Source organism: Magnolia sinica, chromosome 11 (assembly GCF_029962835.1).
Source record: "Magnolia sinica isolate HGM2019 chromosome 11, MsV1, whole genome shotgun sequence".
Taxonomy (NCBI): Eukaryota; Viridiplantae; Streptophyta; class Magnoliopsida; order Magnoliales; family Magnoliaceae; genus Magnolia; species Magnolia sinica.
In genome coordinates this window covers 65,132,386-65,149,365 of record NC_080583.1, presented here as the reverse complement: position 1 = coordinate 65,149,365, position 16,980 = coordinate 65,132,386, and the positions used below count along the sequence as shown (strand labels likewise).

Below are 16,980 nucleotides of genomic sequence, written 5' to 3'. Positions count from 1 at the left end.
CTAAATTCCATTGATTGGAGATGCCTAGATCCGTAGTAGTTTTAAACCCTTCTACTTCGTTGGATTAAAAATCCAGAAAACCCGATTAGTTATAAGTGTGTTCTCACCAAAGTCCATGTGGATTGACCTTGGTCTCACTGAGTTATTATTGCATTGCAGCCTTGCAATTGGGGTTGTCAATTCTTGGGTTCGATCACTGCCCAAGGTCAATATCTTTTCAAGGGTAGAGGAGGTTGGTGGATTTTTACCCCCACAGACTTTTTTGTATTTTTCCTTCTTTTTTTTTTTGTCTTTTTTTTTTCCTTTATTGGTTTTCAGAATTTTTAATTCTCTCTCTCTCTCTCTCTCTCTCTCTCTCTCTCTCTCTCTCTAGGGCATCTTGGTAAAGCGAGATGGAACTCGACCTCAGGTGGCTTTTTATAACCATCTTACTACCCATGGTGAATTTTGATGTAGTTGGCAGTGATTGACTCATGAAGATCTTCACCCTCTATGTTGGTAAGGCGGAGTGTGCCTACAGGGAGTACTTCTCGAATAATGAGCGGGCCTTCCCAAGTGGGCTTAAACTTGCCCCTTGGATCGGGCAAGTGGGGAGATATAATTTTCTTCATTACCATGTCTCCCACTCTGAATGTTCTTGTACGGACCTACTTGTTGTATGCTTGTGCAATTAGACCCCGATTACCGCCTGATTTTACGTAATGCCTAATATTATAATTTAATCGTGTTTTTGTTGCAGGATATAATAAGGAGCTTTGATTGAAAAAAGAGTATTAAAAGCATGGATTTAACGCTCCGAAGTCACAAGAGCAAGGAATGGGCCCTAGGAGACCAAGATCGATGGATATACACGCCAGAGATCCGAGAAAATTGAGAAACTGAAGCTCAAGTGGCCTGAAAGTTAGTCAGAATGCAAGATCACAGGGTTTCCACCATCCACTCGGCTCGAAACTTCATACATGGCCTGAGGACCATAAATTAACCGTACACGTCAAATTTCAGCCATTAGATCCTCGTGGAAGTGGCCCAACAGAGAGATCAGAGGACGCTAGCCATTAAAGAGCATCTTGGCAATCCATGAGCGATTAAGGCTCAAACTTAGGCGTTAGAAAGAGCATGAAAAATAACAAATCCTAGTGAAATTTTGTGTCATTTGCATGGTGCAATCAGGAGATACTGACGGCAGAAGATATAACAAAAGAGAAGGGCAAATCTGTAAATAGATGTGCCATGCATGGCATACGTGAAGCAAATTATATTTTTAACGGTGAATGTTGTCTATACATCGGTTAAGCGTGTGACCCACCCTAAAGTCGGATCTACTTTAAACTAGAAGCCATGGGCCAACACTATGTACAGGAGCTGATGGAGGGAGTGGATCTTGGGGAGTGAACAAGTTTTTGGCGCCGTTGCCGGGGACTGACGGTTGCGATTTTCTGAAATTAATTAGGTTTAGAATTAATTTAAGATTAGAATTTGACTAACTTTAGTTGTAGACTTTTATTTGATTTCTAGAACTAACTTGTTTTCCTGTTTTATAGGATCCTGACATAAGTTTCTAAATTGGTAATTCCTTCCTAATCTCTCTACTTTTTCTACTTTTTAGAATTAAGGTTTAAATTTTAAAAATTTTTAATTCTAGTATTTTTCTATTTTTAGGAAGTAGTTTATTTTTAGAAACTTCTCTCTTTTATTTTTAGAAACTAGTTCATCTTTCTTCTATTCTAGAAACTTTTTAATTTTAACTCTTTTAGAATCTAACTTTGTTTCCTAATTTACTTTTAGAAATTTTCTACTTGTGGAATTTCTGTTTAGAAACTAACTTTCCTATTGTGTAGGCCTTTAAGATAGAAATTTCTAATTCGGTAAGTTCTTTCTCTCTACTTTCTATTTTTCATATTTCTTTTTAATTTACTTTTTAGTTCAAGACTTTCTTCTTTTAGAAACTAGTTTACTTCTATCTTCCCTTTTAAGGATTTTCTAATTCTAGACATTCTCTTTAGAACTGACTTGCTTGTTTTCTTTTGCAGGTCCTTAACTTAGGGGCTTCAATTTGGTAATTTCTTTCCAACTCTCTCTCTCTCCTTCTTTCTAGATTTTCTTTTCCTTTCTTAGGATTAGGTTTTGAATTTAATTGAGGGCTGTGAGTGTTTCATGCCCAAGTGGGCCCGTGACAACACTCGACGTCTCTTGACCGAAGGAGGATTGGTTGAGGGGTTGACTATCCATCGCAGGACTAGACACCACTCGAAATCTCCTGAGTTAACTGAAGTTATGGCTGAAGACCAACCTCCTCTACTTCCACCCAGGGTGGAGGGTACCCAAGATGAGAATGAGGTGCATCAGGCACCCCTGCCTCGTACTTTATGAGATTATCTACAACCGGCGGGAGTGAGTACGGCCTCGTGCATGATTTTCTCTGAAAACACGGGACAAATGGATATCAAGTCAGGAGTTATCCAACTCCTTCCCAAATTCCATGGACTTGAATCAGAAAGTCCATATTTACATGTGAAAGAGTTCGATGAGATTATAGCTATATTATGTTTTCCTAATGTATCTGAGGATACAATCAGGCTGAAACTCTTTCATTTTTCTTTAAAAGAGAAAGCTAAGACGTGGTTACATTCACTGCGTCCTAGATCCATTGGCACATGGAACGACATGCAGAGGGAATTCATAAAAAAATTCTTCCCACATCATAAAACGATTACCCTCAGAAAAGCAATCATGAACTTTGCCCAAAAGGAAGATGAAACATTCTTCCAATGTTGGGAAAGGTTCAAAGATTTGGTCAGTTCATGCCCACAACACGGATTTGAAACGTGGCGGATTTGAAACATTCCATGTGTTAAATGATCGAGACAATGTGTAATGGAGAGTTCATTAATAAAGATGTTGACGAGGTATGGGATTACCTCGATAGTCTTGCTGAAAAAACACAATCATGGGACTATTACCCAAAGTCGAACACCACGTCTAGGCCGACTCAATTAAAGGAGAAAGGTGGATTATATCTCTTGAAAGAAGAGGATGATCTCAAGTGTAAAGTGACTACGCTCATAAGGAAAGTTGAGGCCATGGAAGGAAAGAAGGATAAGGTTAATGAAATTGTTTGCGGCATCTGTGATTGCAACATTCATACAACTGAAAATTGTCCTACAATACCCGCCTTTCGAGCAGTGTTGAATGAACAAGCCAATGTTGTAAACAACTATTAAAGACCTTTTACTGGACCTAACTCCAATACGTACTACTCAAGGTTTCTTCAATCAAAATCCAAATCAAGTGAAACCTCAAGAGGAACCGGTTCAAAATTTCATACAAGAGCTAGCTCAGGCAATGCGGGGAATTACAGATTTTATGCAAAAGATAGATTCTCGTATGACGGTTATAGAAAAGGGGATGCTTCCTGCACAACCTCTCCCCAATCCTAAACCGCAGTACGAGATTAATGATCCCAGCTCTTCAAATCAGATGGGGCACGCTAAATCCATCACCACTCTTAGGAGTGGAAAGATCATTGATAAAACTCTTCCGGTTAGGCCCGAAAAGCCTCAAGAACCAGAAGAGGACAACAATGATGGAGCTATTAATGCCCCACAAAAATTAGAACCGGAACTTCTAGAGAAGCCAGTTGCTCCGTTCCCCCAACGGTTGGTTTCACCAAAACCTCTCTCTAACTCTTAGGATATTCTAGAGGTGTTGAAACAAGTAAAAGTCAACATTACTCTACTTGATGTCGTGAAACAGATACCTTCATATGCCAAATTTCTGAAAGACTTATGCACGACCAAAAGACGGCAAAGTATTCAAAAGAAAATTTTCTTGACTGAGAAAGTGAGTGTCATCCTAAAGCAAGACGTGCCACAGAAATTCAAAGATCCTGGTAGCCCAACCATATCATGTGTAATCGGGAACCATCGAATTGATCACGCACTTCTTGACTTAGGAGCGAGCGTCAATCTGATTCCCTACTCGGTATACAAACAGTTAGGTTTGGGTGAATTAAAACCCACCCTAACTACACTACAACTTGCTGATCGCTCTGTTCGTGTACCAAGAGGGATAATCGAGGATGTGTTGGTCCAAGTTGATAGATTTTACTACCCTGTAGATTTTATCATCCTGGACACCGAACCCATCAATAACATAAGCACTCAGATCCCCGTCATTCTTGGCCGCCCATTCCTTGCCACTTCAAATGCAATTATCAATTGCAGGAATGGTGTCATGACTATGTCTTTTGGGAATATGACATTGGAGTCAAACATCTTTTTCAATAACGGCAGAAACTTAGAGGAGGATGACGATTTCCACGACATTAACATGATTGACTCTTTCGTGGAAGATACGACACCTCTAACCTTATCCTCCGACCATCTAGAGATGTGCCTGGCCCACTCCCATGATTTTGATGATGACATGATTAGGGAGACGTGTGCCTTGCTTGATACTGCACCGGTACTTGAAGTTAACCGGTGGAGGCCACAATTTGAAGAATTGCCACAAACCGATGTAATGCCTCTACCGTCTAACCTCAAGCCGCCGAAGCTTGACCTAAAACCTTTGCCCTCTGATTTGAAATATGCCTATTTAGGTCAAGATGAGACATACCCGGTGGTGATCTCTGCCCACCTGGAGAAAGAACAGGAGAGTATGCTTATATCTACTCTCATTGAGCATAAAAGACCCCTGGGATGGACGATAGCGGACCTCAAGGGAATCGATCCCTCGATTTGTACTCACCGCATATATCTTGAGGATAATGCAAAAACTGCTCGGCAACCACAACGTAGACTAAATCCAAACATGAAGGAAGTGGTTAAGGCCGAGGTTCTTAAACTATTGGACGTGGGTATCATATACCCTATATCTGATAGTCAATGGGTGAGCCCAACTCAAGTGGTCCCTAAGAAGTCCGGAATCACCATCGTAGCCAATGCTAATAATGAACTCGTGCCAACTAGAGTCACTACTAGTTGGAGAATGTGCATTGACTACAGGAAGTTGAATACCGTCACGAGGAAAGACCACTTTCCTTTACCATTCATTGATCAGATCCTGAAAAGGTTAGCTGGTCATTCCTATTACAGTTTCCTTGACGGGTATTCGGGCTACAACCAGATAGAGATAGCCCCTGAAGACCAGGAAAAGACCACATTTACATGTCCCTACGGCACCTTTGCCTACCGAAGGATGCCATTTGGACTATGTAATGCCCCTGCCACCTTTCAGCGATGTATGCTTAGTATCTTTTCTGATATGGTGGGGCAATATCTAGAGGTCTTCATGGACGATTTCTCTGTTTACGGTCCATCTTTCAGCAAGTGCTTGGAAAGTCTTAAATGTGTGCTGAAAAGATGTGAAGAAAAGAACTTGGTACTTAATTGGGAGAAGTGTCATTTCATGGTTCAGAAGGGAATTGTCCTTGGGCATATCATCTCGTCCAAGGGAATCGAGGTAGATAAGGCAAAAATCGATCTTATCTCTAACCTACCTCCACCCAAGAACATCAGAGATGTGCGATCCTTCTTAGGACACGCAGGATTTTACGCGATTCATAAAGGACTTTAGTCTCCTCTCTTGTCCTTTATGTAATCTTTTTCAAAAGGATGCTCCGTACGAGTGGATCGAGCAATGCCAAAAGCTTTCACCAAGCTTAAGGGCACGTTAACCACGCACCTATCATGCACCGAATGGAACCTTCCTTTTGAGCTTATGTGCGACGGTCCGATTATGCTCTTGGGGCGATCCTAGGTCGAGAAAAGATAAGAGGCCCTACGTCATTCATTACGTAAGTAGAACTTTAAATTCCGCCAAGTGAACTACTCGACTACGGAAAAGGAACTCTTAACTGTAGTGTTCGCCTTGGACAAATTTAGGTCCTACTTGATCGGATCCAAGATCATTATCTACACAGATCATGCAGCACTTAAGTATCTTCTTTCTAAGAATGATTCTAAGCCCCGTTTGATACGATGGATCCTTCTACTCCAAGAATTTGATTTGGAAATTAAAGATAAAAAGGGAGTAGAGAACGTAGTGGCCGATCACCTTTCTCGCCTTAATACCTCTGATTCTCCTGAGACGACCCATATCAACGACATGTTCCCTGATGAACAACTGTTTAGAGTCTCCAATTCACCTTGGTTTGCTGATATTGCTAATTATCTTGCTACAGGTGCCATACCAACACAATGGACTGCGCAAGATAAGAAGAAATTCTTCACCGAGGTGCGCAACTTTTTCTGGGATGATCCTTATTTATTTAAATATTGCCCAGACCAAATCCTAAGGAGATGTGTACCAGACGATGAGCATCAGAGCGTCATCTCCTTCTGTCACTCACAGGCCTGTGGTGGTCACTTTTCTGCTAAAAAGACCACGGCCAAGATTCTGCAGTGTGGCTTTTACTGGCCCACTATGTTTAGGGACACTCATGAGTTTTGCAAAGCTTGTGAGCGTTGTCAGAAATTGAGAGCATTGTCCCGTCGAAATATGATGCCTTTGAATCCCATCCTTATCATTGAAGCATTTGATTGCTGGGGCATCGATTTCATGGGACCATTCCCCCAATCGTTTGAAAATCTGTATATTTTGCTCGCCGTGGATTATGTCACTAAATGGGTCGAAGCGATTCCGTGTCGAACTAATGACCATCGCACGGTCATTAAATTCCTAAAAGAAAACATCATTTCTCGATTCGGAACGCCTCGAGCCATCATTAGTGATGGGGGCTCACACTTTTGTAATAAACCATTTGAGAGCTTAATGAAGAAATACGGTATCTCTCATAAGGTGAGCACCCCGTACCACCCACAGACAAGTGGGCAAGCTGAGATTTCTAATAGGAAAATCAAACATATTTTGGAGAAAACGGTTAACCCTGATCGTAAGGATTGGTCAATCCGATTGACCGATGCCTTATGGGCATACCGCACTGCCTTTAAAACCCCTATTGGAATGTCTCCCTTTAGACTTGTCTATGGGAAAGCTTGTCACTTGCCTGTGGAGCTGGAACATAAAGCGTACTGGGCGATCAAAAATCTTAATTTCAATCTGGACAACGCTGGCTCGCTACGCAAACTTCAATTGAATGAACTTGAGGAAATCCGGAATGATGCGTACGATAATTCGAGAATTTACAAGGACAAGATGAAAGCATTTCATGACCAAAACATTTTGCGAAAATCATTCACACCTAGTCAGAAGGTCCTTTTGTACAATTCTCGATTACATCTCTTTCCGGGTAAGCTTCGATCTCGTTGGACCGGCCCTTACATTGTTGTTACTGTTTTTCCTCATGAGGCCGTTGAAATAAAAGATCCTGACAATGGCAAGGAGTTTAAAGTCAATGGACATCGATTGAAACCATTTGTCGAGAAATTTGATTCAGAGGACATGTCCATGCCCTTGACTGCTTCTGTTTACTAGGATTGATCTCCTAGTCTGATGGAGGTATAGGTAGATTTATCGCTTTCATAGGACTATGGTAGTTGCTTTATTTGTCTGGCTGAAGACGGTAAACTAGTGCTCCTGGGAGGCAACCCAGCTCTTCATTTCATTTTATTTTTATCATTAGTTAGTTCAATGTTTGTAGGTAACATTACTGCAAACCCTCACGAGACTACAACTCGTCCACTAGGGGCAACCTAGGGGTTTAAAGGCTTATTGCATACGCTAAATGCAATCGAGAGCACCTGCGAAAGTGGTATAGGTAAGATTTTGTTATTTTTATTTTACTGCTGTTGGTTTCTCTCTTGTGCTGACCTGCTCTTATGTAGATATCTTGGGACAGCCTCTTGATTATTTCGTCCAGGTACTATCTTTCCATCACTCCTCTTATATTTTCGTTGTCCCATGTGCATTGCATGCCTATTTCTTTTACATTGAGGACAATATAGATTTTAGGTTGGGGGTGGGAGATTAGGTTTCCTAATCAGTATTTTCTTGGTCTTGAGCGAAAATTGTGAAAATTTTTAATTTTTCTGGACTTTCTTGTGAATTTGAAGGGATTTTGACACCCATCTAGGGCACTTGGAATTTCAAGATACATGATGTTGGAAATTTAAGACGCTTGGATTCAGTATCTATTGGATTGCATAATTAAGTTGAATTGTTAATCCAGAATTAGAAGTTGTACACTTTGATTGAGTTATGATCTCACATGTCACATCTCGCTTGCACATTAAGGTTTCAGTTCGATATTGAAGGATTTACTTGGTACTCACTAAGCATGAAAGGAACCGGCCTGAGAAAATTGAAAGGATTGGGTGAATAATCTTCACCATAGGTTTGCTCCCTATAGGTGAAGATTTTATTTCCCAAAGTAGCCGACGGAAAGGGGTGGGCAATGGTCTTCTTCATAGGTTTGCTCCCTATAAGTGAAGATTTGATTCCTTCCCTTGGCGGTATTTTAATGAAATATATATATATATATATATATATATATATATATATCAAAGGTCGATTAATGAAAAGATGATCCGTGAAGAAAGTTTGAGTTATTATGAATTATCTTAGTATTTACCGATAATATCATGAAATTAAGAAGTGAACCTTAATGATAAGCCGAGATTACACGATACACCCATGGAACTCAATATTTAAAATTGTTCTGATAAATGGATTAATACTTTGAACTCGACTATGAAGTTATCATGCGCTCGAGTCCAGGAGATAGTAATGCCCAACATTCATGAATTATAGAATTCTAGGATCTGGATTGTTTTTCAAAAATCATTCGATTTTATAGAAATTGTCCTGTAATTCTCAACTTATTTTCCGCATAATTTGCTCGGGACTAGCAAAATGCTGGTTGGGGGTTGTGTTGAGGGTCGAATATTGCATAGTAGACCCCGATTACTGCCCAATTTTACGTGCACGATAATGCCTAATATTATAATTTAATCGTGTTTTTGTTGTAAGATGTAATAAGGAGCTTTGATTGAAAAAGAGTATTAAAAGCATGGATTTAACGCTCCGAAGTCACCAAAGCAAAGAATGGACTCCAGGGGACCGAGATCGATGGATATACACGCCAGAGATCCGAGAAAATTGAAAAACTGAAGCTCAAGTGGCCTGAAAGTTAGTCAGAATGCAAGATCACAGGGTTTCCACCATCCACTCAGCTCGAAACTTCATACATGGCTTGAGGACCATAAATTAATCGTACACGTCAAATTTCAGCATTAGATCCTCGTGGAAGTGGCCCAACAGAGAGATCAGAGGGTGCTAGCCATTAAAGAGCATTTTGGCAATCCATAAGCGATTAAGGATCAAACTTAGGCGTTTGAAAGAGCATGAAAAATACCAAATCCTAGTGAAATTTTGTGTCATTTGCATACTGACGGCAGAAGATATAACAAAAGAAAAGGGCAAATCTGTAAATAGATGTGCAATGCATGGCATACGTGAAGCAAATTGTATTTTCAACGGTGAATGTTGTCTATACATCGGTTAAGCGTGTGGTCCACCCTGAAGTCAGATCTGCTTTAAACTAGAGGCCATGGGCCAACAATACGTACAGGAGCTGATGGAGGGAGTGAATTTCTAAGACAAGCATCACAGTGGACCCCACCAGTTTTTTGCGCAAAATGTCCAAGCAGAGAATTTCGCAAGTCCAGTGACGAACGTGCTCTCACCAGCTAATCACAGTGGGCTACATCCATCGCCCAAACGGACGATCTGAACCATTTATTTTCTCCATAGGGTGGCCAAGACCCTGTCCAATGTCTTCTTCTGTTCCCATGCGCGCACACACATGTAACTCATGATCAAATACAAGACGGACGACTAGAAGATCTGGTACCATGGGCCGCATCAAACTCGAGACAAATAAGCCTGTCCCGATCGGTTTTTCGAGGAGAACGCAATGGACGTGGTGGATTTCTCGTCTGATACTGATTTAAATGATTTTAAACTCGCAAGTATACGAATCAGATGTAGATATGGTACGTATTACGAGATCGTTCCCACGAGGACTGGTCGTCACAATTCAAAATTAAAGACTCTTCTTAACTAATCCAACAAATATTTACGATATTAATTTAGTAAACTAAATAAAAATCAATGGAAAAATAACCGAGAATAATGAGGAAAATTCAATCAAGGAGAAGACTAGGACTTTCGAATCCACCCCTAATTATCATAAACCTTGTTTTACCTGTTGATTCACCCTAATCCAGATTGATATCAAAATAAATAAAGCGCACTCTAGGTCCTTGGTCGGGCACACAGAATGTATAATTCCTTAAAGCATATGGATCACATGGTCAGGCATGAAGAGATGTAGATTCCTGTTTCTTCCTCTATAGGAACCTGTTCATGGTCAGACACAAGCACCTAGAATAGTAATCCAAGCAACGTCCATAACTAGACTTTGGTTGAGCTCTTAGAATGGAGAAGTACAGAACTTCCAATTAAGCATACTAGAGAAGAAAACACATCAATTAAATCAAAACGAAATCAACACATAACAATGGTTATTCAAGTTAGGGGCTTCATCTCAGCCCAAGCTAAGAAATTTAGCTACTCATGGAATCAACTGGAAAGAAAGAAAAATATAGATGATAAAAGAAAAACATCCTTCCAATCTCTCCCTTCTTTCTTCCTCACTATCTCTTTTCTCAGCTCCACGTCCAGCCACCGATTCCCCTATCTTCTCTCTTTTGCTTTCTTCTCTCCCCAAAACGAGCTCTCTCTCTCTTGCTTTCTTCTCTGGATCTGTTCTTCTCAAAACGAGCTTTCTTTCCTCTTTCTTGCATAGGGTGTATATGATAAATACGACAGTCCAAAAACCCAAAAATGGGACTCTCTCAAGTCGGGCAACTGTAAGACTGGAACGAGTCTTTCCTTACTCGATACTAAATAAATATCGTCCCTTAGGACGTTTCCAAGTTGTCTACATGATGGACGGCTTGGATTGATCATACGAGCTGTAGAGGTGGGCCACAACCACTGCAAAAGTCGGACAGCGTCCGGCACGCTAAAATAGGGTACGCGGAATTCTTCCGCTGTGATGCTCGGTGGGCCCCACATAAGCATTTTCGGGAAAATCCACCCCGTACATTGGATAGAGGATGAGATTTCGTTCAAAGATGGATGGTTTTGAACGTCCATTGACGCGGCCCAGAGAAGGAATCATGCTGAGATCTTTTTGAACATTACAAGGCAGCCCGCTTGTGACCTCTGTAGCTCACACGTGTGCACGTATGGGCACAAATCGTAAACATGGTTTTGTAGCTCATGAACCCTTCTACACGATGAACGGTTGGATCAGACGATCGTGTTACCGGTGGGGCCGTCCGTAAAACCGACTTTCAGTCCATTACGTGCGCAAAACGCAGAATCGCCGTGTTTGAAAAAGAAAGTCGGCGCAGCTGATCGACTTAGGTCTGCTCGGTGCTCATGCACATGTGCACTATGTACACACGCTATACATATGGGGTCCACCGTGATGCTTTCGAGAAATCCAATCCATCTATCCTATCGCTCATCTTATTTAAACCTTCTAAGTCAACTTTGAAGTATATCCGGATTGTAGGCGGGCCTAAAATTAGAGATTAATGGGCTGATCCGTCCCGATGGCCCACTTCTCGAGATATTCAATGGTTGAACTGTAATCTGTACGGTTTATTTATGATCCCCATCCCATATATGGAGTTTTGAGTCAATCGGATTGCGAACACCAGGTGCTCTTGCATTCTGGCCCTGTTTCGGGCCTTTTTAATGTGAACGGCAGGATTTCCTCGGATCCCGGGCCTGTGAATTCTTCAATCGTAGTTCTCTGGAGTGCGTCCCTTGCTCTGGTAACTTCGGAGTGTCAAATCCATGCTTCCAGTACTCTTTTTCCATCAACGCTCCCGAATTCATCTTGCAACAAAAATATAATTAAAATACTCCATTAAACATTATTATATACGTAAAATCAGGTACTAATTGGGGTCTGATATGTGATATTCGACCCTCATCAGTATTGTTGAAGATCAGATGATGAATTGGTGAAATACTTGACAATTCCTGTGAACCCGAGTGACTTGTGAACAGATCGTCGAGGCGCGAGAATTCTAAGATTCATGAATGGTGTACAAAATTTTTTTCTTTCTGGAATCAAGCTCACGATAAACTTCATAATCAATTTCAAAATATTAATCCATTAATTAGAATATTCTAAACATTGAGTTCCATGAGTATATAGTGTAATCTCGGCTTACTATCATTAAGAGATCCAATTGTCAATTTCATGATATCATTAGTAATTAACACAGAATGCATGACAACTGAAACCAACACTTGCCTTACAGATTAACTTTTCATTCTATCAGCCTTTGATTTTTTTATGAACAGTAACGCCAAGGAAGGGAATCAAATCCTCACCTATAGGGAGCAAACCTATGGCGAAAACTTGTCGCCTAACTTTTTCAAATGACAATCATAGGGAATCGAATCTACACCTATAGGGAGCAAACCTATGGTGAAGATTATATGACTTATGCTTTCTCACAATTCTTAGTTATAGACCGAAGCTAAAAATGTCAGGCTGGTTCCTTTCATGCTTAGTGATTACCAAGTTAATCATTCAATGTTGAAACGAAACTTTAATGTGCAACCGAGATGTGATATGTGAGATCATGACTCAATCAATGTTTAAAAGGTCTAATTATGGGTTAACAATTCAAACTTAACTGTGAAATCTAACGGATGGCTGAATCCAAGAGTTATAAATTACCGACATTCTGTACCTTGAAAGGCGTAGGCTGGAATTGTACAATAATACTTTCTGGTTCGGTTCAAATGTCTTGCGAAGAATCGATTTGTCATGGAAGATTTTTGTCTGCTCTTTATAAATTTTTGCATTCTCATATGCCTCATTTCGAATTTCCTCTAACTCATTGAGTTGAAGTTTACGGTGTGATCCGACCTTGTGCAAATCAAAATTAAAAGTTTTGATGGCCCAATAAGCATGATGTTCTAATTCCACAGGTAAGTGACAGGCTTTCCCAAAGACAAGCCTGTACGGAGACATTCCAATCGGGGTTTTGAAAGCCGTACGATATGCCCAAAGAGCATCATTCAAATGTTGCGACCAATCCTTACGATCGGGGCGAACCGTTTTCTCTAAAATTTGTTTAATCTCCCGATTTGACACCTCAACTTGACCACTTGTTTGTGGATGATATGGCGTTGCAACTTTATGAGTGATGGAATATTTCTTCATTAAAGATTCAAACGGTTTGTTGCAAAAATGAGTACCCCCATCACTTATAATTGCTTGAGGAGTGCCAAAACGAGAAAAGATATTTTCTTTTAAGAAACGGACCACAACTCTGTGATCATTCGTTTTACATGGCACTGCTTCAATCCACTTAGAGACATAGTCGACGGCCACAAGGATATACACATAACCAAATGACGGGGGAAATGGGCCCATGAAGTCAATACCCCAAACATCAAATATTTCAACAATGAGAATATTGGTAAGTGGCATCATGTTCCTGTGGGAAATATTACCCGTACGTTGGCATTTATCACATGTTGAACAAAAGGCATGGGTGTCTCGAAACAGTGTAGGCCAATAAAATCCACTTTGTAAGACTTTCGCAGCTGTTTTCTTTGAACCAAAATGACCGCCACAGGCATGATCATGACAAAAGGAGATTATACTATGAAACTCACTCTCAGGCACACATCTCCTAATAATCTGATCAGGACAAATTTTGAATAAGTATGGGTCATCCCAAAAGAAATGTTTAACCTCAGCAAGAAATTTGGATTTATCTTGTTTAGTCCAATGAGAAGGAAGTTGACCTGTAACAAGATAGTTTACAATGTCCGCATACCAAGGTAATTGAGAAATAGTTAGAAGTTGTTCATCAGGGAAAGACTCATTCATTGGCAAAGGATCCACTGTGGACTCTAAGACAAGTTTAACCTCAGCAAGAAATTTGGATTTATCTTGTTTAGTCCAATGAGAAGGAAGTTGACCTGTAACAAGATAGTTTACAATGTCCGCGTACCAAGGTAATTGAGAAATAGTTAGAAGTTGTTCATTAGGGAAAGACTCATTCATTGGCAAAGGATCCACTGTGGACTCTAAGACAAGTCTAGACAAATGGTCGGCTACCACATTTTCGGAACCCTTTTTATCCCGAATTTCAATATCGAATTCTTGTAGCAAGAGAATCCACCGAATCAATCGAGGTTTAGCGTCTTTTTAGAAAGAAGATATTTCAATGCTGCATGATCTGAGAACACTATAACCTTTGATCCTATGAGATACGACCTGAATTTGTCTAGAGCAAATACCACCGCCAACAATTCTTTTTCAGTGGTAGAGTAGTTGAGCTGTGCATCATTTAGAGTCCTACTGGCATAATAAATGACATGAGGCATTTTGTTCAATCTTTGTCCTAGGACGGCTCCAACAGCATAATCAGAAGCATTACACATATGCTCAAAAGGTAAACTCCAATCAGGTGGTTGGATGATTGGAGTAGAAGTCAGTAAATGCTTCAACTTATCAAAAGCTTGCCGACACTCATCATTAAGGACAAAAGCAACATCTTTAGCTAGTAAATTGCATAAGGGTCGAGAAATTTTGCTAAAATCCTTAATGAATCTCCTGTAGAATCCCGCATGCCCTAAGAATGATCTAATTTCCTTAACCGTTCTGGGTGGAGGAAGACTAGAAATTAAATCAATCTTGGCTTTATCAACTTCAATGCCTTTACTTGAAATAACATGCCCGAGTACAATCCCTTTTTGAACCATAAAATGACACTTTTCCCAATTCAATACCAGGTTCATTTTTTCACATCTTTCCAAGACAAGAGATAGATGGTATAAACATTCATCAAATGAAGAACCGAAAATGAAAAAATCATCCATGAAAATCTCAAGAAAACGCTCAACCATGTCTGAAAAAATACTCATCATGCATCGTTGGAAGGTCGCAGGCGCATTACACAATCCAAATGGCATACGCCGATAGGCATATGTGCCAAAAGGACATGTAAATGTGGTTTTCTCTTGATCCTCGGGAGCAATGGGAATCTGATTATACCCGGAATAACCATCCAGGAAACAATAATAGCTATGCCCTGCCAATCTCTCAAGCATCTGGTCTATGAAAGGAAGAGGAAAGTGATCCTTCCTTGTGACCAGGTTCAGTTTACGGTAATCAATACAAACTCGCCAACCCGTAGTCATGCGCGTTGGTACTAACTCATTATCCTCATTCTTTTTCACCGTAATCCCAGACTTTTTAGGAACAACTTGAACTGGACTGACCCATGTGCTATCAGAAATGGGGTAAATGATACCAACATCTAATAATTTTAGCACCTCAGCTCGAACGACCTCTTTCATGTTAGGGTTAAGCCTCCTTTGCATTTCTCGTGATGTTTTTGCATTTTCTTCAAGATGAATACGATGCATACACACCGCGGGGCTTATTCCCTTTATGTCCGCTATTGTCCACCCAATAGCTGCCTTATGTTCTCTAAGAACATTAAGCAACTTACCCTCCTGTTCTTTATCAAGGTTAGCAGCTATGATGACAGGCAGGGTTTCAGAAGGTCCTAAAAATGCATACTTGAGAGTTTCAGGTAATTGTTTAAGGTCGACTTTGGGTGGTTTCTCAATAGACGGGACCAGTTTAGACTCAGATGGTGGAAGAGGTTCCACTCTCGCTTTCCATTTTGTTGTATTCATTTCTGGATTAGAGTCAAGCAATGCATTGACTTCTTGGATGGAACTTTCTATGTCAAAATCTCTGCCAAAATGTGCTAAACAAGTCTCAAGAGCGTCATCGGAAGATTCAAGGAAAGAGTCATGCACTAGACTCTCAATCATGTTCACTTCAAATATATCATCCGAGTCTGACATTTGTTGTCCAGCATTGAAAACGTTGAGCTTGATCTTCATGTTACCAAAGGACAACTTCATAACTCCATTCCTGCAATTTATGATTGCATTGGATGTGGCCAAGAATGGACGTCCTAAGATAACCGGAATTTGACTTGTAGGATTCTGGACAGGCTGAGTATCTAGAACAATGAAATCCACTGGAAAATAAAACTTGTCAACCTGGATTAGCACATCCTCAATAACACTACGGGATACCTTGACAGATCTATCAGCTAGTTGGAGTGTTATTTTGGTTGATTTCAGCTCACCAAGTCCTAGCTGCTCATAGACCGAATATGGTAACAAATTAACACTGGCCCCTAAATCAAGCAACGCTTTCTGAACCTTATGCTCTCCTATGACACAAGAAATGGTAGGAGCTCCTGGATCCCTAAATTTAGGAGGGGTGTTGTGTTGAATCATGGAGCTGAGTTGCTCCGCAAGGAAGACCTTCTTATGAACATTCATCTTACGCTTTTGAGTGCATAAATCTTTAAGAAACTTAGCGTAAGCAGGAACTTGCTTGATAGCATCAAGCAACGGAATGTTGATTTGCACTTGCTTAAACATGTCCAATATCTCATTAAAGTTATTTCCTTTCTTAACCGGTGCCAGACGTTGAGGAAAAGGTGCTTTAGGCACATAAGATGGCACATGAGTGGTTCCTGGAGAGTCAGAGTGTTGTTGGACTTTGGATGCACTAGTATGTCTCTCCATTTCATTTTGATCTTCTGCATTGGACTTTGATTCTTCCCTAGACATCTCTACTTTATTCTCGATCTGTTTACCGGACCTAAGGGTAATGATTGATTTGTCTTGCTCATGATATTGTTCTTGGTTTGAATTAGAGCCAATCTCATATTGTCCTTTTGGATTTACCACGGGTTGACTAGGAAACTTGCCCTTCTCTCTCTCACTCAATGTGGCAGCAAGTTGACCCAACTGTAATTCTAGCTTAGCAATGGATTGCGCATTTGCATGTAAACTCTGCTGGTTAGCTAGTAAAGTATGTTGGGTGTCTTTTTGAAATTGAAGTGAACTCTGCATAAAAAGATTGAGTGTATCCTC

At 40.5% G+C, this 16,980-nt stretch overlaps 1 non-coding gene across 1 annotated transcript; it reads right to left on the bottom strand.

Annotated features, from left to right (window-relative positions):
* Positions 1 to 2,712: 2,712 nt before the first annotated feature.
* LOC131219613 (small nucleolar RNA R71) lies at positions 2,713 to 2,819 on the bottom strand. Its single transcript, XR_009158263.1, has one exon. It is a non-coding gene; the product is annotated as a small nucleolar RNA R71 (small nucleolar RNA).
* Positions 2,820 to 16,980: the final 14,161 nt, after the last annotated feature.